Genomic DNA, 22,245 nt, shown 5'->3' with positions numbered 1-22,245 from the left:
CACAGTTACTCACATACACACACACATGATGATCCATCACACACACCCTGACTCTACCTGGTTACACACTCACACACTTTCCCCACCTCCAATCTGTACAAAAACACTGCTGCAGGCTGCAACACACACACACACACACACACACACACACACAGAGCCACGCCCGGTCTGTTCCTGTTACCTTGTCGACACACCACACCCTGAACACACACCTCAACACACACACACACACACTCAGATTCCACTGCTTCCTCCTCAGAGCTGCACAGACTTCCAGAGTCCAGTTGTTCAGAAGGTTTAATCTGGATCTAAACAGGGGGGGCTGTTGTGGGTCTGAACAGGGGGACAGTTGTGGGTCTGAGAAGTGAAGCTGCAATCCCCTCTTCTTCCTCTGGGGGCTGGTGTCAGAAAGCAGCATTCTCCATAGACCCCCATGTTAAAATCACCCACTTTACATCCTCAATAAACATGATCAAAGTCTGGTGTCAGAATGTTTTTTGGTCTCAACCGATAGTTTCTACCCCCGCACACACTCTGAGGGGTTTAACTCTACCGTTTGACCGTTATTAGGTTAAAACTCTGAGGAGTTTAACTCTACCGTTTGACCGTTATTAGGTTAAAACTCTGAGGAGTTTAACTCTACCGTTTGACTGTTATTAGGTTAAAACTCTGAGGGGGTTTAACTCTACCGTTTGACTGTTATTAGGTTAAAACTCTGAGGGGTTTAACTCTACTGTTTGACCGTTATTAGGTTAAAACTCTGAGGGGTTTAACTCTACCGTTTGACTGTTATTAGGTTAAAACTCTGAGGGGTTTAACTCTACCGTTTGACTGTTATTAGGTTAAAACTCTGAGGGGTTTAACTCTACCGTTTGACTGTTATTAGGTTAAAACTCTGAGGGGTTTAACTCTATCGTTTGACTGTTATTAGGTTAAAACTCTGAGGGGGTTTAATTCTACCGTTTGACTGTTATTAGGTTAAAACTCTGGCCAATCAGGGCGTTGAAACGTTGAGTGACAGGTCCGAGCAGCTCCGTGGACAGCTGCTTCGAGGCCAGTGGGCGGGTTCTCGGCCAGTAAATCCAACATGGCGCTGTTCAGGCCGCCATGTTGGAGTTGGAGTGGGGTTGGTTTAGGTCTGGTGGCATATGTATATGAATCATGATTGTGTTTTAACTGATTGTATTGATAGATAGGTGTTTTAAACTGTAATGTTTTCCATATTGAGAAGAGTAATGCAGCATCGACTCTGTCCTCTACTTCTAACCGTTGTAGACAGGAATGCATGTTGTTGATACTGTTACTGTATGGGCATTGCAGAGCAAGGCGTGCTGCCTTGTTCTGCACCAGCTGTAACTTATTCAAATCTTTTTGTGTAGCTTTTGCCCATACTATCTGACAATAGTCCAGATGTGAGAGTACAATGTTATTTAAAACAATCTTTGCCGTATTTGCTGTGAGGTATTTCCTACATCGCCTCACCACTGCCAGTGACTTACCCGTTTTATGTACAACAGTGTCAATGTGTTTTGACCAAGAGAGCTTGTTATCAAGGAAGATGCCCAGGAGCTTAGTTTCCTCAACTTGCTGTTTTATTCATAGTAAGGTTTAGTTCTGGCTGTCTCCTGAGAGAGTGGTTTGATCCAAATATAATGCATTTTGTTTTAGCTGTATTAAGTATCAATTTGTTTTGACAAATCCATTTCTCAACTGTATCCAGCTCTCTATTCAAGATGACATTTAGATCATCAGCTGTTATTGCTGATGCATACACTGTAGTGTCATCAGCAAACATTGTTAATTTTGCATCTTTCAGTACTAGAGGTAAATCATTTGTATAGATGGAGTACATAAGCGGACCCAGGCAGCTTCCTTGAGAAATTCCACCTTCTAAGGACATGCTATCAGAATCATCTCCGTTAAAGAAGACTTTCTGTGATCTATGCTTCAAATAACTTTCCATCCAAGCAACTGCAGATTTTGTAAATCCATAGGTCTCCAACTTTTCAGCTTGTAGTCAATTACATCAAATGCTGCTGTAAAATCTAACAGGACCGCACCACATATCATTTTATTGTCCAAATCTTTGTACCAGTCATCTGTCATCTGAGCTAATGCAGTGCACGTAGAGTGTCCCTTTCTATAAGCATGCTGGAAATCTGTCATCAAATTATTTACAGAGAAGTATTCTTGTATTTGGTCAAATATTGCCCTCTCAAATATCTTACCTATTGCTGGTAATAGGCTTATGGGACGACTGTAAGGGCCACTAAATGATGTTTTCTTATTTTTAGGCAAAGGAATTACTTTTGCCTCTTTCCAGGCCTGTGGAAAGATAGATTGTTTCAGACTGATATTCATTATGTGACAAATAGGGTTTGCTATATAGTTACCCGCTATTCTACCCAATTTATCATCTATATTATCAATTCCTGGTTGTTTGTCATTACATGTTAGTTTGATTCATTTCTCAACTGTTTCTGTTTTTAGTTCACTAAATTCAAAATGACTTAACTTATTTTCCATATGTTTTTTATATTCATGATGGATAAACTGTTGTCTGTCCCATGTGAGTATGAGGAAGTGCTGAGGAAAAAAGCTGTCAAAATAGCAAACGATCCGTCTCATCCACTCAATAGGGAGTTTGAACTTCTTCCCTCTGGTTGACGTTACAAAGCACCAAGGACAAATCCTAATATTTTTTAAAAATTCCTTCATCCATTAGAGGGATTCAAGTGAGTGACATGGGGCTGTGTGTGTGTGTGTGACACTGATCGTATCGTTTGAGGAGCTGCAACGTTGCGACATCAAGTCCAACTGATAAAAGAAAAGAAACACAGCAGATGTTATCAGGTCGTCGCGGTGACAGAAACCACAGGGATCTGATGTCGGTTGCTCAGCAACAGGCAGCAGCTCAACCTCTGAGAGGAGTGGGGGGGGGGGCATGTATGTGTTTTATATTACTGTTGTTTCAGTGTCACTATTATTAATGTGGAGTTAAAATAGGGCTAAAACTGGACTGGTGATTCACCAACTGGTCACCAACATGGACCTTTATGCTGCGTTCCATTGCACTAAGAACTCGGAAAGATCCAAGTTGGACATCCCGACTTCTGAGTTAAATGCGTTTCATTGCACAACCTCAGAAAACATGGCCGGCCACAGCAAGTTGATGTTAGTTTGGATGTCTTCTGAGCATTTAAAAACTATCCTGGTGAAGTGCATCAGCTACTTAAGGGAGAGAGAGAGAAAGAGAAGACTGTCACTGTGCCTTTTCATCCCTACTACGCTCACACTAACTCTTTAATTAACAGAGTGGGAGTGCAAATACCATCATCCATCCATTCTCTTCTGCTTCATCCGGGTCTGGGTCGCGGGGAAGCAGTGGGAGCAGGGATCCCCAGACTTCCCTCTCCCCGGACACTTCCTGCAGCTCTTCCGGGGGGACCCCAAGGCGATCCTGGGCCAAACTCCCATGAGCCCTCAGCACCCTGCGGAGGGTGTAGAGCTGGTCCAGTGTTCCACGGCCAGGATGAAAACCGCATTGTTCCTCCTGAATCCGAGGTTCGACTATCGGCTGAATTCTCCTCTCCAGCACCCTGGAATAGACTTTCCCCGGGAGGCTGAGGAGTGTGATCCCCCGGTAGTTGGAACTCACCCTGTGGCCCCCCTTTTTGCAGCAGTGACAGTGGTGACAGTGGTGACGGTACCGGTAACATCACGTCACAGTTCCCGGTACCGGCAGTGACGTGGCCGTCCAGAGCTCGCCGCAGCTCTGGAGGTGGTGGGGGGGGGGGGGGCATGGGTAAGATGAGCTCGGTCTGATTTTAAACTCAGAGTTCTTGGTTTAGAGTCAGAACTCACTTTTTTTCACAGTGGTGCTAATACTCTTCCACAAAGAAACTCCAACAGCAGCAGCCCCATGTTTCACTCCCAACAAACCAGCAGAAGTCTCTCTGGGGTTTTACTTCCATTTACATTTGGATTTCTCTGAGTTTAAATCCTCATTAAAGGGTCTGATCTGTGACTCAATATGCAGCAGGTGAACTATATGCGTGCATTGAGCTGAGTTGATGTCTTGATAAAGCAGCCGATGTGTTTCTGTGAAACCGTCTTTCAGGAAATAACAAGTCATGCCATGTTAAATAAGATGTAGTGACATGAGATGATGAGGAGATAAAAGCTGAGGTTAACAGAGCAGCAGAGGACGAGTCCAGCAGTCAGAGAGGAGACAGAGATGAAGACAGACGTCTACATGGACATGGATCACCTGCTGCTGCTGCTGCTGCTGCTGCTGCTGCGGAGCTCAGGTAGGACTGAGGGACATGAGACAGATTCAGAACCACAGAGGAAAACACTGAGGGAGTCTTCACCTCTTCATTTCACTTACCATCACAACATTATATCTTCATGTTAAGACGTACAAACTGATCATATTCTGCAAACACAACATTTATAGTGTTCTAACACGTTACATGTGATTGATTGATTGATTGATTGATTGATTGATTGATTGATTGATTGATTGATTGATTGGTATTGGTATTGGAGCATAACGAGGTTGTGCGGGCTGTTTTTTCTTTTGATTTATTGGTCCCCATGGGGAAATTCGTCTTCACTGACTGTACGTTACAATGAGGACCACATTGTACATCACAAGACAGACAACAACAGTAATTATATACACAACAACAGTGACAACATACGTGACGACAGTGAAACAGTGGACAGACAGACAGCGCGGCCTGCTGTTCAGGGCCGCTACAGCTGCAGGGACCAGACTTGTCCCAGGCGAGTCCTCCTGAACTTGAGGGTTGTGTACCTTTGTCCTGAGGGAACATGAGGGTTGTGTACCTTCGTCCTGAGGGTAGTGGGGTGATGTGTTGGGGCAGTGGGTGAGTGGTGTCTTGTACTACGGTGTTTGCTAAGCGGGTGATGGGCTTTCTGTTTAGTTCTGTGAGGTTGGGTGTGGGGAGACCAATGGTTTTAGCAGCTGTGTTTGTGATGCGTGTGAGTTTGTCCCGGTTGGTGACGGAAAGCAAAGTGAAGAAACATGTGGAACAGTACAGAAGGACGGGTTGAATGGTGCTTTGATAGAGTAACAACAGGAGGTGAGGTGCAACGTATATATTTTGCGAATGGCTGACAGTCTTTGTTGTCAGCCATTTGTTGTCAGCCACTTAAAGAAGCTATAAGCTATGTAAGAAATGTATGGCAGGTACAGTAATCATAAAACACATAGGGCCCAAAGTCTCATATTGAAAAGTGTCCTTTTTATGTGTTTTTAATAAATAAATGAATTCCTGTTGTGCATGGGGATGTAAAAAGCAGTGGTGTAAAAATGCCACGGTTATCTACCGTATCAGTGTGTTGTGTGTGTGTGTGTTGAGCCTAAAGCCGCTGCTGCTCCGCTCTGTCTTTCACTGAGGGAGGGGCTGAGAGAGAGAGCTGAGCAGCTGCTCCTGATTGGGTTTTACCTGCAAACTGATATTTACACTGTCAACTAACTGATACTTGTTCTGTTTTCTTCTGTTTATGATTATTATTATTAATTTATTCATGTATTCTTGTTCTAGTGTTGTAACGTTTTGGCAATATTGTATATACAGTCATAAAGCTTATTGAAATTGAGAGAGAGAGAGAGAGAGAGAGAGAGAGAGAGAGAACTCACTGCACATACTAGCTGAGACGTGACAGTGGAGCGACTTAAAGTAGCACTATCACAAATACAGCAGTAATAGCAATAAAAAAAACTGAAATATGCAATAAATAAGTCCAGGGGAGCATTAACTGTCTGTACACAACATATAGCCAACGGTGTGGTGTCTGTGGAGCAAATGCAGAATCCTTTTTGTTCTGAGACAAGCCGGCCCAGCGCTTAGCTCCGCCTCCTGAACGGCTCGCTGTGTAAAGAGGACGAGGATGTTTATATCTGATACGCTGCACCACCGGCCCCATCTAGTGGCCGAATAAAGTATTGGAATTTGAGACAGTCCAACTTTAAATCTCTGTGTGTTATAAATGATGAGGTAAAAAATCTTGGTGTTCTCTTTAATCAGACGCTTTCATTTGAGTCTCATGTAAAGGAGGTGACAACAACAGTGGCCTTTTTTCACCTCAGAAAAATCGCTGAGATCAGGTCTATCCTCTCATTGAAAGATGCAGAGACTCTCACATTATTAAAAATAAATGATTCATGCCTTTGTGACTTTCAGGTTAGACTATTGTAATGTGCTTTTATCAGGGCTGCCCAAAAAGAGCCTTTGTGGTCTGCAGTTGGTCCAAACTGCAGCAGTCCGTACGCTGACTGGACTGTCCCGATATGAACATATCAGCCCTGTGTTGGCCTCTCTTCATTGGCTCCCTGTTCGGGTCAGAGCCGACTTCAAGGTGCTGTTGTTGACCTACAACATTTTAAATGGTCTTGCTCCAGTGTATTTGTCAGACCTTTATGCTTAATTCCACCTTAGAAGTTGTACATTTGCATGTACGTATATGCATAAAAAAGGCAGTGAGCCTCCACTATATCCTTGCTCTGACCGTTGGCTATCTATCTTGAAACTTAATTTCCTCATCTTGATTGCCTACTTACAAAAAAAACTAGGGGGAAATGGTCCAATGACTGTGCAAGATAGGCAATTTGGTGGCCATTTTGATATGCAAATTAGAAGGTCAAAAACTCAAAATTTCGCTTGTTTTTTTTTTGACTCAGCACCCTTGAAATATGTAAAGTAGGCCGGTTCCCGACTTGTTCCCATAAATGCTCCTAACTTCTTATAGAAGGCCTTTTTTCTGAAATCCGTCTAGACTAATACAGACACAAACTCAGTGCAGGGTCAGGGAGGGTCTGGGTAAGGGCAGTGTCTGCTCTGGACTTGTCTGGCCTGACGGAAGTGCATTGCTGCGATTAGCCTCTGATTGGTCGGAACGAGCAGCTTTCCCAGTCAGCCCGGCAACGGGAAACATCAACAAACAACAACAGGAACCGAACCATGGATCTATTATACATCCGTGTCTAGAACTGAACAGAAGAAGAAATATCCGTCAGCGGTTGCCGACCGTCGTTACGCCACGGACCCAAATCCAGTTTCCAACCGGCACTGTTTTGCAAACGCACCGTTGCTACGGCGCCGACCACAACAATTGTGACTGGTTAAAATAATTCCAAACGGCCAGAGCGGTTTTTTCTCTGATCGCGAAATTATATATCCCGACCCAGGTACACTTTATTTTAATGTGCTTATTTCACTGTATCAAAGAGTAACAAGTGTGTACTAACACAACTGTTACATAGACTACGTTGTGTAACAGCACATGTGGTACACTATCAAAGACACTGGTTATTGCAGTTAATGTGTAAGAACTGCGGTATCCCAGCAGGTACACTTTATTTTAATGTGCTTATTACACTGTATCAAAGAGTAACAACGGTGTATTAACACAACTGTTACATATACTAAGTTGTGTAACAGCATACATGTTCCAAGACTCAAGAGGCAGGAGGAAGATTGATGGAAAAGGTTGCCCAGGCAACATGGGTTGTGGTTTCACCCATTTTCTTGCATATGTACCCCTTCCCCAAAGAGAGAGGCCACTTTGACCAGGTATTGTAACAAGCATTTCTTATTACAAGTGTAACAAGGACCTGTAAGTACACCAAAATACACTATGTATTTACAATGTAAGTACATGTTATTACATACGGTTACATAGGTAATTACACTGTAATTAATTAGGTAGATACACAGGAACAAGGACCCCTTAAAATAAAGTGTTACCAAACTGATAGTAAAAGCATGGTGCAGAGCTCTAGCTCCAGAAGGGGGGGCTGCTGCTAAATTTTGGAAGACCCTCATCTTAAATTAGCATAACATCCCATTACAAGTTAGAATCCTGAATATTATAATTGCAAAACAAAAAAAAGATGCTTATGTGTATGTCAAAAACGCCTACAAAAAAGTCATATTTTTAACCAATATTTGCCAAAATATAGCAATACAATTAAATTTGCTTTTTCAATTGGTTTTTTATCCATTTCCCTAAATATAAAATCTTGAATATTGAAAATTATGCATATAAACTGTACATTTTGACCATTATTGTGACGATATGCATGAATTGAGTATTTGAATGTTATAGTGCCTCTAGTGGTCACCAGCAAAAAAAATCCAAGATGACAACACCCCTATTATTCCTCCTAGGGGTTCCTTCTAACAAAAAAATAAGGTTGGCAAACTTTACCCAGAAGCGTGAGCATAGTTAGCAATCTTAGGGTTTGCCCCCTGACTACTTGTTAACACCTATGTACCTGTACGGCCTTTGCACTCCCAGGCGAGCGGTTGTCTGAGTGTCCCAAAGGTGTTTTTCCTTTTCTTTCATTCTTGTTTGAATTGTTTGTTTTATTGCTGTGTATGTTTTAAAATGTTTTTAAATGTAACTGTACAGCACTTTGATAGAAAGTGCTCTATAAATAAAATTATTATCATTATTATTATTAAATCCATCAACATAACTTCCTTGTGGGGCTGACAAGTCGCCTTCCACTCATTCAACAAGCTTAAATACGTGTCGCATTTCAGAAAAGCTCCCATTTGTGTTTGTTTAGCAGCTTGTTAACCCCTGAGGCCTCTAGGGACCCAAGCAATGAAATTCGTATTTTTTTTATCCTCAGTATCTCAGTCAGTTTTCAAGCAAATTTAATGAAATTTCCCAAGAATGTTTATTTTATGATGATTTTTAATATTCCAGATCCCCACCTTTGTAAAGTCTATAGAATAGGAGATACACATTTTAGTTACGTAGGTATCCCTCGTGCCCAAACGGGTCCCATTGACTCCCATTAAAACCACTCATTTTCGATACACTGTAATCCTGACATATTATAATGCTTTTTCCATGAAAACCTAATAAATCTAAACTTTTGGCCTCAAAATAAAGGAAAAATAGGTTGTGGGTCAGGTGACCCCCCTAAACCCCCATAGAACCAGGCCTCCATTGAGACCTTGATTCCTGGTTTCTTACCTTGCAGATTACACTGCAATAAAAAAGCTGAAAACCATAAAAATGGTTTTGGTGTGTGGAGACTGATGGTAAAGACTGGTGTGAAAGTGGATGAGAAAATATCTTGTCGATGTGTGTGTCGGTGTGTGTGCAAAGTTTGAATCATAATAAAATAGCTAAATGGGCTTTGTTTATATTTTTTGATACACTGTAATCCTGGCATGTTAAAATATTTTCCCATAAATACCGAATTAATCTAAACCTCTCCCTTCAAATTAAAGGGAAAATAGGTTTTAGGCCCCCTTCCACCACTAGAGGTCTCCCTAAACCACCAGAGAACTAGGCCTTCACTGAAACCGCTGTTTAGGCATATTTCTCTTTCTATGCAACATATAGGGCAGTAAAAAACTATGAAAACCCTAAAACTGGTCTGGGTGTGTTTGGACCAATGCAGAAGAGTGGTGTGAATGTGGGTAAGAAAAATATTTTGTCTGTGTGTGTCTGTGTGTGTGAAATGAGAGAGTCTTTAATCGTGACGTGAGCATGTAGGAAGCGCACGCTGTTGTCTCGCTCCCGCTAACTTACTCTTCAACAACAAACAAATGCTACCAGAGCACATCCAAACAGTGTAAGTTACCAAGTGGTTGTACTGACACCCTGCCGGGTGACTGAACTCTAATATGCCTCCAAAGACAGCGAAAAACAAACTTGAAGAGTTACAGTTACCTGGCGAACCCAGTGGTACCTTAACGATAGCATCAATAGCAAGCCTTCTGGAGGAAAACAGGCTAGCAATCACCGCTGAGTTTCGGGCATCCATGAAAAAGATCGAAAACAAACTTGATCGCCTTCAAGCTACGGCAGACGACCACTCGATAATGATTAAAGATCTCGAGGAGAATGCAAACGTGCAGGATACCCGTATACAGTCACTGGAAGCTACCTGTGCAAAGCTAACAGAGACGTGTGCTAAGCTAACTGAGACGAACACCAAGCTGGTTGCAAAATCCATATCCATGGAGGCTTACAGCAGACGTAACAACATTAAAATCGTGGGCTTGCCAGAATCGGTGGAGAATTCCGACCCACTCTTCTTCCCCAAGATGCTGAAAGAGCTCTTCGGTGAGATCCTGGATGCCCCCCCGGAGTGTGACAGATGCCACCGAGTCCAGAGAGCCAAACCTCCGCCAGGTGAGCAGCCCAGACCGGTCCTGATCCGACTACATAACTTCCAGACGAAGGAGAAGATAATCAGGGTCGCACGGATCAAAAGAGGGAAGCTCCGGTACCAACACCATCCCATTGTCATCTACGAGGATTACCCGAAAGAAATACTGGATGAACGCAAAGTTTATAGCAACGTGATGTCGGCGCTATATAAACTTGGCCTGAAGCCAGCCCTGCTCTTCCCGGCGAGACTCACCATCAAGACCAAGGAGGGAGGTAGGCTACACCTAACCTCAGTCGATGAGGCGGAGAAATACATAAAAACAGTCGCTAAAGATTGACAATGTAATGTTATGCCACCTCTCACAACTGAGATAACAAAATTAGCATGGCTAACCTGCTAGCATTGACATTAACTAGCTGCTGCCAGCTGATCTGAAGTGCTTTGGATAGTGTCCGTTTTTTTTTCTTTTTTCTTTTGTTCCTCAAGTGTGCAAACTGAACTTTAACTGACTTGGACTGAACTTTACTTTACCTCGCACCTTGACCAAGGGATTCCCTCCCTCCCTACTTTGTTTTATTAAACTTGTATTATGGAATTTATTAAACATGGAAAGGGGAATATCCTGTGATTACCACTTTAGTCGTTTGTTTGTTTATTTACTTATTTACAAAACACAATAGGCGGTGGGATCGAGATCTGCTACAATGGTACTAAATTACCAATATGTGCACACTGTGTGCACGGGCATCTTTGTTGGCGTTGGTGTGTGTGTGTGTGTGTGTGTGTGTGTGTCTGTGTGGACCTGTCTGACTTTATTAAGGAATGTATGTTCACATGTGTCTGTCTGTTTGTGTATGTGTGTGATCCCAATAACCTACAGTTTAACCCTACTACTGCATGAGTTTTGATGATTTACATCTCGAAGGAGATAATGTGCATCAATGTATCGAAATCAGTGAGAACATAACCTGTATGTACTATACACCTGAGCAACTAAAATGCCTAACTGATAATAATACATTTTCAACTTTACATTTAAATATAAGAAGCTTGAATAAACATCATGATGAATTAGCATCACTAATCTCAAATACAGGCTGTCGCTTCAGCATAATTGGCTGTAGTGAGACCTGGCTAAATGATAAGTCATACATTGATGCTTTAAATCTTGAGGGCTATGTATTGCACCATAAGAACAGATCAGATAGAATAGGCGGAGGTGTATGTTTGTATGTTCATTCTAGCATGCATGTTAAAGTTCGTGATGATCTTGTCATTAATGATAACTGCACTGACTCCCTCTTCGTTGAGGTTAATATAAATAAAAGCAGGAATCTTATAGTAGGAGTGATTTACCGCCCCCCTGATACTAACCTATCTGTCTTTAACTCAAATCTGGATGAGCTCTTGATGCTCATTAATAGAACAAACAATGACTGTATTCTCCTAGGAGATTACAATATTGATATTTCCAGGGAAGACTCAATTAAAAATGATTTCATTAATACCTTACATTCATCTGCTTTCTACCCCACCATCAACTTACCTACACGAGTAACTCACTCCTCCAGGACAATCATTGACAACATCATCACAAACATTCGAAACACCAAACTTGACTCAGGTGTGCTCTTTTCTGACATCTCCGATCACCTCCCGATTGTACTGTTCTCCAGCCTTGCACTCAAGTGTCCTCCCTCATGTCACCCAGTGAAAACTAGAGTAGTAAACGAGAAAACACTACAGCAACTAAATAATAGCCTTCAGGCCAAAAATTGGGACATTGTTTACCTCTGCAGCGACCCAAATACTGCGTATGACAGCCTGATCCATGCAATAAGGGATTCCATGCACAATACCATCCCTGTTAAGACTGTCACACACAGGAAGATGGACAATAAACCCTGGGTAACTAAAGGGATCCTCAATTCTATTAAGCACAAAAATAAACTATACAAAATATACTTAAAAAAAAACAACCATGGAAAATAAAAATAAGTATGCCATCTACAGAAATAAACTCACACAAATATTGAGGAAAAGTAAAGCTAATTATTATTGTAAAATCCTACAAGCTGCCCAGGGTGATACAAAAAAATCTTGGCAGATACTAAACAATGTCCTAAATAGAGCCCTGAAACATACTGTGCTTCCCGATTCCATTAATGACAATAATACTGTGCTTGCAAATGAATTCAATAATTACTTTGTGTCTATAGGGGAAAATCTCTCAAGGAAGATCACCCAACCACAAGGAATTTCATATCAGCAATACCTGACAGGAAACTATCCAAGTTCTTTCTTCCTGAAACCGACAGATAAAAATGAAGTCCTCAACATTATAAATTCCATGAAAAACTCCACCAGCAGGTGAGGATGAAATAAACAGCAGAATCTTAAAATCCATTGCTAATGTAATTGTAGGGCCACTCGTCTGTTGTATCAATCTCTCCTTGTCCACAGGCATTGTTCCTGAAAAGACAAAAATTGCAAAAATCATCCCCATATATAAATCTGGAGATAAAAATGATATGATTAATTATCGCCCTATATCTATTTTACCTACACTCTCCAAAATAATGGAGAGAGTTGTTTACAACAGATTGAGCGGCTATCTCGATAAACTAAATATACTTACGTCATCCCAATACGGTTTCAGGAAGAAAAATACTACTTGTATGGCTCTCCTTGATCTCCTTGAAAAAGCAAATGACGCATTAGAACACGGCAACTATAGTATCGGTGTATTCTTGGACCTATCTAAGGCCTTCGACACCATTAATCTAAGTATATTGTTGGATAAATTGACCCATTATGGGATCAGAGGTCTAGCTCTTAAATGGTTTACAAGTTACCTCTCTCAGAGACAGCAATATGTGAACATAAACAATAGTAAATCATTACACAAATACATCAAACATGGGGTCCCTCAGGGCTCTATTCTCGGGCCTGTTCTCTTCATTGTCTACATAAATGATCTGGTCAATTCCTCCAAAGTTCTCCAGAAAATTATTTTTGCCGACGATACTAACCTGTTTACATCACACAACAATATAAATGAACTCCAGGACCTCCTTAACAATGAGCTCTTGAGTGTGGATAATTGGTTTAAAATAAACAAACTCTCCCTTAATATTGGGAAAACAAATTATATGTTATTTAATTCAAACAAAAAACTAAAAAAAATGGAAAATTCAGCCATTCAAATCAAAATAGATGGTGAAGAGATAAAAAGAGTCCACTCAACCAAGTTCCTTGGGGTCCTCATAGATGACCGTTTAAATTTTAAGAACCACATAGATCACCTTGTTCAAAAACTATCCAAATACGTAGGCCTGTTCTTCAAACTGAGACACCTGCTTCCACGCTCTGCCCTCCTCACCCTGTACAAAACCCTATTCGAACCACATCTAAACTATTGTAATATTATCTGGTGCAACACCTATCCCAGCCATCTAAAGAAACTTGAAATTTTACAAAAAAAGATAATCCGTGCCATCTCCTGGACAAAAGCAAATTCACCTACTCGTCATCTGTTTGCCCAGTATGGCATCCTTCGACTCAATGAATTCAATTACTTCCATAACGCTTGTGCAATATATCAGGTGATCTCAGGTTTGAACCTCAGACTAGAACAACTCATGCCAGTCTTCGTCCCCCAACACACCCACAATACCAGATATAAACATCTCATTGTAGGGAAAAAACGTGAACTAGTAGGAACCAGCATGAGTGTGGTGTGTCGGGGACCGCAGATATGGAATGAACTGAGTGACAGCCTCAAAACATCACGATCTATCTCCTTGTTTAAACGTCATCTAAAGGAACAATTGCTAAACTCATATATATAATGTACATCCCGGGATCACAAACTGTATGTTAAGTGTATGTTGTGTTGTATGTAGTATGTTAAATGTATGTAAGTGTCATGTGCATGTAAATGTGTTTACAATGTGTGTCTACTGTATGTCTAATGTATGTAAATGGCTCCTACCACAAGCTTTAGTTAGCTTCCCCAGGAGACCAGTTCACACACCTTGTGACTATCAAGCCAACTATGATTTTTGTTGTGTGTGTGAATAAAGCGGGTGCATCGTGGGTGCATCATGAAACTGAAACTGAATTTGCATCCTCATCAAAGGCCATACAGGCTTTGTTTATGTTGGTGTTTATAAACAGAGTCCATATCTCCCATTTGTGTGGTATCTCCATACAAATCTCTACAAAAACATACAAAATATAGAAAAAATAATATAAAACTTCATATCTACAGTTAGGTCTGACGTTTGTGAAAAGATTTGATGCAGTAAAAAAAAAAAAAAGAATGTATATTACCTTTTTATGGCATTTATATGACAAGGGCCGTTAGTATAAAAGTATATGTTTTTGTTATAGCTCCAAAAATAATAATGCATTCAAATCAATGTTGTTATCAATTGTTGACATATTCAAGTCTCTAATAACTTCATATGGAGTGATCCACTTTGGATCTCATTTTTGGGAAATATTGCATATTTTGTTTTTTTTCCTCATTAAAAAATCAGGGGGTCGCCTGACAAAAAGGGCATAAAAACATAAAAAATGACAAAAAATAATAAAAACTTTATGTTTATGAATAGGTCTGGAGTAGCTGAACAGATTTCATGTGAAGAAAGCAAAAAAAAAATTCATATATGACATTTTTATGGCACTTTTATGAGAGGGACCCGTTTGGGTCCCGAGGGATACCTATGTAACAACTCCAAAAAAAAAATGCATTCAAATCAATGTTGTTATCAATTGTTGACATATTCAAGCCTCTAAGGCCGCGTTCAGACTGCAGGCAAATCTGATTCAAATCTGATTCCTTCTCATATCCTCATATTTTTAGGGCTGACTGTCCACACTGTTTTTAGCAAGTGTCCAAATCGCATTTGGCTCTGTTCAGACTGGGCCACATTATTGACCCATCTGACAGGTTGCTGTAGCAACGTCAACGACGTCGGAGCGGAGGCTACGCCGTATGTGACAGGCGATGCCTCCCGGACGCGGCGGCTAGTTTCAACCTCAGCCCGCCTGCTGTGTGTGTACGTGTACGTGTACCAGAGAGACTGGTGTGTGCGCGCGCGCGCGCGCGTGTGTGTGTGTGTAGCCACAGAGACGGGAAACTCCAGCACCCCAGAGCTGGGAGCGCGCCGTTGCCGTCACTCCTGTCGCCGACAACACGGTAGTTTGCATAAAAGAAAAGTAACAAGGAGGAAATTAATGTTTAACTGGAGCTCACGGGACCATACGGGACCTGTAACACAGTGACAGCGCCGCGGAGAGTGACGTCACGGACAGTCAAAACCGATCTGAGTGTTTGGAGCTGTTCAGACTGAGACGCATCTGTCGAAATGCGATCTGAAACTACCTCCTGGAGGTGGTTTCCATCCGTTTTGCAAAAATCGGATTTCATGTGATTTGGGACTGTTCAGACTTAAAAAGAGCCATCCAGTTCCAATCTGGATGGGCTAAAAATCGGATTTTGGCTGGCAGTCTGAACGCGGCCTAATAACTTCATATGGAGTGATCCACTTTGGATCTCATTTTTGGGAAATATTGCATATTTTGTTTTTTTCCTCAGGGGTTCGTCTGACAAAAAGGGCATAAAAACATAAAAAATAACAAAAAATAATAAAAAAAAAACTTTATGTTTATGAATAGGTCTGAAGTAGCTGAACAGATTTCATGTGAAGAAAGCAAAAAAAAATTAATATATGACATTTTTATGGCACTTTTATGAGAGGGACCCGCTTGGGTCCCGAGGGATACAAGGGTAACTTTTCACGAGGAGGCCTCAAGGGTTAATAAGAGTTAAGCCCCCCCTCCTCTGTCTAACCCTATCACCTGCATGTAGTGAACAGCAGCAGCAACAGGAGGAATCACTCACTCAGCTTGATTTCACTGACTATTTGAATTAGTTTCCAGATGTTGAGTTTATTGTGACGTTGCTGTTGTAAACATTGCTGCTGTTCCTCCTGTAAATCAACTTCCCAACACGGACAATAACATGACCTACAGAAGTATAAGTATCGGAAGCTATGTTCCAGGGAGGGCAGGTGACAGTCACTAAAATATACAAAGAAAAAGTGATGGTGCAACTGTTTCTGCTTCTTAGTGACGTCACTGTCTTCACAGACCTCACTGATGTCTCCTTTCTGGTTTTCTCCTCAGGACTCTGGGCTGAAGGAAAACACAACTCCACAGGTAAACAGAGAGGATGATGACACATGAAGGTGCTGGTGGATGGATGAGTGTGGTGAAATGATTTCACTGTCAACACTGATCACCAGCTGATGGTCCTTCACCTTCCTGGTCACAGACCATCTCCTTTACATTTAAAATGAGTTCCTAGAGTGAAAAAGTAAAGAAGTAGATGGATAAGGATAGTTTACAAGGGTTACTGACCGTCCTGATATAGAGTGAATAGGAGAGTAGGATCATCTCAACCAACTTACTGAGCCTCCAGATCAGCTGAGTCTGCTCTGTTTGCTGCTCATGGGAGAGGAACAACCACTAATGAAGCTCAATTTACTTTGGTGACATCTCCAGCAGGTCGAAGGGTTCGCTCCATCAGCACATCAAGGTTTAGACCCCTAGTTGCTGATCCTTCCTCTTCTGAGGAGATCCTACTTCCCATGCATTAAAACTTTGCACATGGTCCAGTCCAGGCCAGATTTTCTCAGCTGCAAACAAGAGTCAATGGGGGGGGGGGGATTGTAAAACCTTGAGGAGATTTACTCCCATACATTTTGTGGGCCATGGTTGATGAACTTTTGCAAATAGCTGAAGTTCAACAATTCAAGAATGGGATTTTTTTTTCGCTTATGGAGCAAATCATTGTTAAAGACAAATGACCAACATCTCCATGTTGTCAAGATGCCTTATATAGGAGCTACATGTGTTGTGTTGTGTTCTGAGGTAATGGTGTAATTCACTCATGCCACTCAGTGTGTGTGTGAGTGTGTGTGTGGGGGGGTGCTGTGCTGTCACCTGGGGGGTCAGGTGATATACAGTAGGAAGCATTGTTCACTCTCATTGTCAGGTGTTTGACTAGGAAGGGCAAACGGTTTTTGACCGCTGTGGCGTGGGGACGCTCATCATGCTGCTGTTTTCTTTGTTTATGGACATTTTACACACACAGCAATAAACCCACTGTGTTGCAACTAAAGGAACAGTGTGGACATTCACTCAATCAACGGTATGAGAGCATCGGTCAACCAGGTTATTCTGGAGTTAAATACCTCAGTAGTGCTAGTATCAGACTGAACTCCTTTAATATCATATGTGTATTTTCATTTTTCTGTCTTGACATCAGTTTGAAATCTGCCTTGACAACTGCTGCCATCCTGGTGTTTGTCTTAGTCATTTAGTGAAGCCACAGATAAGATCATGTTTCCCAACCAGCTCAGTGAGATGAAGGCTGCTCCTTTGCTCCTTTGTGTCAGAGGTTGTGATTTAAATGTACATTGTAATAGCAACTCTCTTGTTGTCTTCCTACTGTGCCTCTTGTGTTAGTTAGTTAGTTAGTTAGTTAGTTAGTTAGTTAGTTAGTTAGTTAGTTAGTTAGTTAGTTTAGTTAGTTTAGTCAGTCAGTCGGTCGGTCGATCGGTCGGTCGGTCAGTCGGTCTGCCCGCCCACCCGCCCGGCCGTCCGTCCGTCCGTCCGTTCCATTTATTGAATTTTTTTTTTTGTCTCATAATAACAACAAGCAGAACAACAACAACAACAACAACAACAACAAGCAGGACAACAACAACAACACTTACACACAGACATCTTCAGGGCAAAAAGCAGGACAGCAGTGGCAGTTACATTACAACACATCAATGGGGCATGGTGTTCAGTGCCCCAATGGCATTAGGGATGAAGGAATTTTTAAAAATACTACGATTTTCCCTTGGTGCTTTGTAACGTCTACCAGAGGGAAGAAGTTCAAACTCCCTATTGAGTGGATGAGAGGGATCGTTTGCTATGTTGACAGCTTTTTTCCTCAGCACTTCCTCGTACATACAACTATAACCCTATACCCTAACCCTCTGGGCCTTCAAGGTATTCAGTGAAGGTCTAAGAAAAAAATATAGAAATAATTTTTGTGCTACTATATATTTATTTTATTTTTAATTTTAATTTTATTTTATTTATTAATTTTATACAGTGAGCAACACACAAGTAATATTAGATCATTGTTATAAAGTTGGACTAATATTTCTTGGGAAACAATGGGTTAATATAATGGAACGGGAAATGGACCAATCACAATTTTTCTTCTAACGGTATCTGGGCAGTAAATCATCGACTCCCCCTGCAGGGCCTTCAGTGGCTGTGACTGAAGGCCCGTGTAATGCAAGTCAATGTGGGCATGAATTTGAGATTGACAGGTGTCTTAGCCAATCATATTCCACTGAGTTGTGGGCGGGACCATACTACGACATCTTCCGGGTATTCGCGAATACCCAGCAGAACAACATTGCCGCCAAAATACTGAGGGAGCGGGTTGCCAAGTCCGCTTATTATACGTGACTTTGGGCTTGTTTTTCTGTGAAGTCGCTTATAAATATTGGTAGTCGTGGGTTGCGGGTTTTTGGGCTTGTTGTTAAAGTGTAGTTACTTATTTAGGGCTGCTTCCAGCTCCATGAGTTGTCAAGCAGATATTTTCGACATGTTATTTAAACGCAGGATAGTTTGTCCTCCTGCTGGATGTGTCACCCCCGTTCCCCCCGTACACACACGACACTTTGCCACGGTGACAACAACAACAACAACGAGATTGGCTTTCACCACGCTGATCAAGAGAATAGTTACCGTAAATTCTCAAGGTGGGTCTATTTTTATTCCTATTTTTTGTTCCTACCTCATAGCCCACGATCGCCCGTTTGAGCAGTTTCCAGTTTAACTGCTTCATCCGTTTCACAAAGCAGGTTCAACAAATTGAGTCTAATCCTGAACTCTGAGTTGATCTAGCCTACTCCGAGATAGGAATCCCAGAGTTTGCCTCATTTCAGGGTTAACAGACTAAATTTTCACTAAACCTGCTTTGTGAAACGGACTCCTGCCCTGACTGAGACTGACTGACTGAGCGGGTGGTGAAGCTCCGACTCGCCGCGGTACGAGCACCCGGCACTTGGCCTGAACACAGTCACACCCGGTCATGTTGCTCGGTCCAGCCCGTTGAGAACTCCGACTGACCGAAGGAAAGAGCGGAGCCTACAGTCTGTGGCCGGAGCGCACATTTATTTATTTATTAAAAGTTTAAATGGTGCTTATTAAACGCCTGACTTTAAACTGGGTCAGTTCTGCTGTTGAAGCCCCACAGACCCACAGACCCACAGACCCAGCATCGCAGCAGCACAGAACTGAATTTGTACTGTAAACCTACAATTTGCATACGGTAGTTTGATAGCCATTAAAGCCAGTGAAAAATGGCTGAGCATTTACAAAGAACTTGTGCCTTTTTCCCATTTCACCTCAGGAGGTGTTTGTTTTATAGCCACTTTTGGCAGAAATATTAAATCTACAGTGAAATTCAACTGTGTCTAAGCTCAAACAAACACAAAAAACATTATCAAAAATACATCTTTAGTTGTTGAACAGCTCATGATTGACATTTTACTTTCATTCCAGCTAAACAAATAAGTGAATGCGTGATTTGCTAGTTTCTTTTTTTTTTTAAATAAGTGATTCATGATAGCCAGCTTTGAATGACTGTTTTTCCAGAATCACCTTGTGTGTTGTGAAGCCAGTTAGGGCAAAGAAACATGTAATATGCCGACCATCCATGTGACAAGGCTCTGGCTATTATTTATATTGCTATGTTTAATTTTTTATTGCTACATGGTCCTATTGAAGGCCCAGGGTCTGGGTCCACGGTTCGCCACTGCTATTTGGTTATAAAAAAGTCTCACGTTAATGTGGATGAATCTCCGCTACCCACACTTGTTAATGGGCCCATTTTAGATTAGGGGTGGGAAAAAAAATCGATATTGCAATATATTGTTGTGCTCTCTGTCGCAATAAATAATCGATACACTGACGGCAAATATCGATATTTTGTTACAACACACATTATGGATTTACCCCGCTGTCACCGTCAGTACTTTTTTTTTTCACCATCAGTACTTAATCTCTCCTGTCCTTTTTGTGGGGGCGCTAATCCCGTAAATGCGGGTAAAGTAGGCGTGAATAGCGGCAGAAGAAGAAGACCCACCCGCAAGTTTCCACCATGGTTTCACTCTAAAGTGTGGATAATACATCCATGGTGACCCACTATGGCTTTTACGAAACAGATGACAGGAGAACACTGGATAAAGAATATAATCTGCAAGAACTGTTTTGCGAAGGTAAAATATACAGCAACCACACAGACAGGCGTATGTGTCTCTCTGTGTGTGTGTGAGTTACTACGGTTACCGCGGCGCTCCCGTCCCCCGGACATTTCTGCAGCTTGATTTACATGATCCGGTCTGAGACATGAGTCGTCCCACTGCGTCTGCACGTCACACCGACCATCGTGCATTTGTAGGAGGAAGTTGTAGTTGCTGTTGTTGCCGTTGTTGCGGTTGTGCGCGACGTAGAGCTGCCGCTTCCACTAGCGAGTTCATTCAGCCTGGTGAGGGAGGACCAGGGTGGGGGGGGGCGGTTGGGGTTTTTCTCCTCATGTCCTACACTAGAGAACTTGTTCTTCTTATCACCAAAGAGGCTGCTCTCTCTCTGACAGCTGATTTTTTAAATACCATGAATGCAAAGCATAAGCAACAGCGGTAACACTTTATTTTAAGGGGTCCTTGTTCCTGTGTAGTTACCTAATTAATTACAGTGTAATTACCTATGTAACTGCATGTAATAGCATGTACTTACATTGTAAATACATAGTGTATTTTGGTGTACTTACAGGTCCTTGTTACACTTGTAATAAGAAATGCTTGTTACAATACCTGGTCAAAGTGGCCTCTCTCTTTGGGGAAGGGGTACACCTGCAAGAAAAATGGGTGAAACCACAACCCATGTTGCCTGGGAAAACTTTTCCATCAATCTTCCTCCTGCCTCTTGAGTCTTGGAACATGTATGCTGTTTCACAACTTAGTATATGTAACAGTTGTGTTAGTACACCGTTGTTACTCTTTGATACAGTGTAATAAGCACATTAAAATAAAGTGTACCTGCTGGGATACCTCAGTCCTTAAACATTAACTGCAATAACCAGTGTCTTCGATAGTGTACCACGTGTGCTGTTACACAACTTAGTATATGTAACAGTTGTGTTACTACACACTTGTTACTCTTTGATACAGTGAAATAAGCACATTAAAATAAAGTGTACCTGGGTCGGGATACCTCAACTCTTATAAATTAACTGCGATAACCAGTGTCTTTGTACTGTCTTTGAGGGTTAAAAAAGTGTGTGCTTTGGTTCAAAGAAACCATGTCCGAGTGAGTGGTCTTCTCTTTGGTTCAGAGAAACCGCATCGAAGTGAGCGCTCGGCTCGTCAAGTCCAGCTATGTTGTGTTTTTTCTGTTGCATGCTCACTTCTCATGCTCGGGTGTAAAAGTAAGCACAGACGGCTAAACAGACTGCTAAATAATATTGTTGGATGCTTTTGCCTTGGGGAATGTCTATCTGTGAGTAGAATATGTCAATAGTGTTACATGATTGTGTATTTTTGTAATTAAGACATAATTAGTTATGTTTTCGGTAAATATACCTTGCTAGCTTTCAGTCTATGCTAACTCTTTTCATTTTGTTAATCTGGATGCTAATTGAAGTGTACCTATTCATGCAATGCTACTGTAAGTACTGTAAGTAAATTGTGTTTCTGTGATCATTTCAGTTTTACGGAGGAGAAATAGAGGACTCCATTAAAGGACAGGAAAAGATCAAGCCTTGTGGTTTTTTGGGGATAATAAAAATAAAGGACGATAAAGGAACACTGAAATGCATTTTTTTGAGTGTGTGGTTTATGCATACAGATTGCTGATGATGTTTTCAGTTCCATATGAACTGAGTTATCCAGCATTGTCTCATTTTCTGAAAAAATGCTATTCTAGTTATTGGT

The sequence above is a fragment of the Trachurus trachurus genome (assembly GCF_905171665.1).
Source record: "Trachurus trachurus genome assembly, chromosome: 17".
Lineage (NCBI taxonomy): Eukaryota > Metazoa > Chordata > Actinopteri > Carangiformes > Carangidae > Trachurus > Trachurus trachurus.
This window is presented reverse-complemented; position numbering follows the sequence as displayed.